Here is a 4,466-nt window from a genome sequence, read left to right as displayed (position 1 = left end):
TAGTGACTTATTATGGTGGAGTATCGACACCTGCAAAAGGCTTGGTAACTCTTTAAATTGAAGTAGGATCATCATCTCGAACTACTATTTTTCTAGTAGTCCCATCAAAGGCTAGTTATAATGCGTTATTAGGTCGGGATTGGATTCATGGTGTTGGAGTTGTACCTTTGACTGTATACCAAAGCATTCTTCTTTGGACTGATGATGGAAAAACTGAAGTGATAAAGGCAGATTCAATTCTTTATGTTGAGCATATGTATGTTGACTTTAATGTTTATAATGACAAATTGAAACCACTTAATGTTGACAGGATGCTCAATGATTACAATTGTGAAGGCTATTTTTTAACTTCAAAAAGGTTTAATATGAAGCTGCACCACCCAAAGATTAACTACACACCGACTGATTGGGAGTAAAGGTCGAGCACTCAGTTTGATTGTATTCTTTCATGGCTGATAAACAAGATATATTATGTTCCTTAAAAAGTCATTTAGATAGTTTAAGTGTCTCTCATGTTAGAAATTATTCTTCTGATGCAGTTGAATCGAATAGTAATTTAAATAAAATATTTTCAATTCCTAACATAGCTTCAATTCCTAAAATTGAATCTAGTTGTGTGTTAGATGCTACATGTATTTCCATTCCTAGGTTTAATATTATGGACCAGTCTGGCATCGAAATGTCTAAAGGTCTCAATACTAAATGATTCGATTGCCGACTCAGTCAATAATAAAGTTTTCTTTGCTTCATAAGATCCAGTTGATCTTTCTTTTAATTGCATTTATGATTTAGAGCCTTTAGGTTTTGAGAAAACTTCAGTTGATGACGCTCATATCGAAAAAGGGTTTGAATCTCTAGATCCCCTTGAAGAAATTAATTTAGGATCTGATGATGATTACAGACCTACTTATATTTGTAAAATTTTACTGAGCAATTTTGAATGAGGTTGCTTAATTTGTTGATCAAATTCAAAGATTGTTTTTCTTGAGATTATGATGAAATGACTGGTCTTAATCGTTCGCTGTAGAACATAGATTGCCATTAAAGCCATTTTTTCGACCAGTGCAACAGGCACCTAGACATTTTGCCCCTAAAATCAATCTCAAAATTAAAAAATAAATTGAAAGGTTAATCAAAGCAAAGTTTATTCGAATAGCTTGCTATGTCGATTGGATATCAAACATCGTGCCAGTAATGAAAAAGAATGGAAAGCTTCGCGTTTGCATCAATTTTCGTGATTTAAATAATGCTACTCCTAAATACAAATATTTTCTGCCCATAGCAGATATATTAATAGATTCTGCAACTGTAAATGAAATTTTAAGCTTTATGGATGGATATTCTGGTTATAACTAGATTTTCATAGTTGAGGAAGATGTTTTAAAAGCAGCCTTTCGATGCCTTAATACTTTAAGAACTTATGAATGGATAATGATGCCTTTTGGTTTAAAGAATGATGGAGCAACATACCAACGTACCATGAATACTATTTTTCACGAATATATTGGAAGTTTATATCGACGATTTAATGGTGAAATCAAATTTGATAGATCAACATCTCGATCATTTAAGCCAAGTGTAACACCTCGTTAACCTAAGCCTTACCTCTAGCTGTAAAGCAAAGGATAACTAGGTGCCACGATAGTTCTAAAGCTTATAGTACATAATATATATATATATTTCCAAGAATTTATATAACTAAAAGCCCGATGAAGGAATAAAGCTCAAAGTCACATAATGCAGAATCACATATGTGAAGCGTTCGCACACAGTAACTAAACGCATTTGGCACGAAAGGATACGAAACATAATATATACAACCTTTCAATAAAGCTCCAAGATACAAGGAAGTAATTAATAGTCTTCTTTTGTATATATTAAAATAGCTTATACAACCTGTCTCTCAAAGTTTTTTGAAATAAGCCTCTAAGGTAACAAAGAATAAATATACAAGGAGATGTGAGAGTACTACAACAAAGTAAAATAGAAATAAACCAAGGAGGAACCATACTCCGCTCTGTCACCATATCTGCAATCCCACTGAAGTGGATTTGTTACCTGCGTCTGAAAAACAACAACAAAGTATGGAATGAGAACAGGAGGTTCTTAGTATGCTAATAGTGCCCAATAATGTAAGATGTAAGGCTCCGGGACACCGAAGGAAATCCTAGAACTTCACGTCGCATACGGATATTCAAGCTTAGAAACAATAATAAATAACTTAAACCGTAACAGTAAACAAGGGTATCTAAACCTAGGAAGTGTCTAACTAAAACTAGTCACCGCTGTCCCACAGCCTTTACCAGCCTAGTCTCTGTGCAATCCCATCGCCACCGCCTACCCAATCTCCTCAGCACCAGACAACCACAGATAATGCAAACAAGTAATACACAGTTAATATTCAAATATAGCATGTAATTCAAGAAGCAAGTAGGCAAATTATACAACTAGGAAAACTCAAGTAAGCAAAGCAAGCAAACATATAGAAGATGCACATGATGAATGCCTGTCCTATTTGGCTGTGATATCACATGTCGGTTATAGTGCCAACCCGACACAAAATCCGGTCGGCAACTCCCGGATCAGTCTCTCTGTTGCGCATACTCAGGAAGAACAATTCTGAGGGATAAGTGGCCTACCACCTTCTCCTTTCAGAGAGAAACGTTCCGAGGGAGAGTGCCCTACCAAATTCCTCTGGATGCCGCATGATTCCGTGGGTTAGTGCCCTACCACCTTGCAACCAGAGAGAAATCCATGCTCAGGAGGAATAATTCTGAGGGATAAGTGCCCTACCACCTTCTCCTTTCAGAGGAAAAACATTCCGAGGGAGAGTGCTCTACCACCGTCCTCTTGAGCGGTACATATGAGTGAGAAGCCCAGCTTCAAGCCTCACATCCGAACGTAGGCGGGAGACTGCCACAGTCCCTACGACGGATAATAATGCAAATCAATAATCACAATCTCACTCTCAGAGATCACTATTCATAGCACACTTCCACTCATACTCATTCCATTAATCATAATCATTCATTTCCAAGTTTTCAAATCATCACAACCATCATCAATTCACAACTTTCTATTCCAAACTCACTAGTTCATTAATTTCTCAATTCATAAACCATTCTTCCTCGCACTCCACCAAAACCCATCCTCAATACACCAAAAACCTAAACCTCTGTTCTCTAACTTTTCAAAATAAGACCAAACCAAATCTCTCAAGACCTTACCCACGTTTTAATGCCCAATAATAAGACCAAGAGTCTTAAAATGGTGTCATAGAAGCTTACAATCTTGTTGAGAAGGTGAAATAGTTGAAAACAAAGCTTAAGTGTGAAAAACAGGGCGTGTACGTACGCACAAGGGTGTGCGTGCGCATGCAAGGAGATTTTAGAAAGTGTGCGTATGCATAGAGGTGTGCGTACGCACAAGTGCAAAATTTTCCAAACTCTGTTCGCTCGCACAAGGCGTACGAACGCCCTCAACAGAGTGCACCTTCCAACGTGTACGTGCGTACAGGCCTGTGCATGCATACAGGTTGTAATACTTCATTGGTTATGTGCGTGCACAAGTCGTGCTAGCGCTCTAAACAGAAGGCATTTCCCTGTGTGTGCGTGCACACAGGTTCGAGAAATCACAGGGGTGTGCGTGCGCACATACCAGAAAACACAAAATTCTACAATATTGCAGAATTTCAGATTTTGACACCAAACTTTGAATGATTATAACTTCCTCTACAAAAATCCAAATTTTACAAACTTCATATCAATTTGAAGGGTTTTCAATGATTTTTAATTCTAAACAAATTTCAACAAATTTTGAAAACTGAGGCACAAGTTATGACCCGTCAAAGTTCACTAAAAACTAGTTTTTACCAAAAACCTCAAAACCTCCAATTCAACCAACTCTCAAATCAAAACCAGACTTAAACCTGTTCAATCATTATAAACCACTACCACATATAACATATTACCATTCCATTACACTTCCATCACTTCCACACATAATTCACTTAACATTTTTACCATAAATCAACACAAAACCATAATCCTCAATCAAGATTCTCAATCATCAACAATTTACACAATTTTTGCATAATCAACTTTAACATAATCTCACTACTCATAGGTATCACCTACCCTACCTCATCATAATTTCACATAATCACAATAATCCAATCTCAACATTAACAAATCATAGTTGTTATCCTTCCACACAATCATCATTATTCAACATCATAATTCACCAACATCATCACAATCTCCATTATCACCAACCGTCCATTCAACAATTAATAAGTCACATATTCATAATTTCAATCCATCACAAACATTGTACATTTACATATTACTATAAATTTTCATAATCCTCATGAGTCATCAATATAATCAATCACCATCAATACTCATCAACACCAATAATCCCCAACCATCATCATCAACCACAATAATCAATAACAACCAACAATT

Source organism: Arachis duranensis, chromosome 5 (assembly GCF_000817695.3).
Source record: "Arachis duranensis cultivar V14167 chromosome 5, aradu.V14167.gnm2.J7QH, whole genome shotgun sequence".
In the NCBI taxonomy this organism is placed as follows: Eukaryota; Viridiplantae; Streptophyta; class Magnoliopsida; order Fabales; family Fabaceae; genus Arachis; species Arachis duranensis.
The sequence above is the reverse complement of the archived record's forward strand: the minus strand, read 5'-3'. Positions refer to the sequence as shown.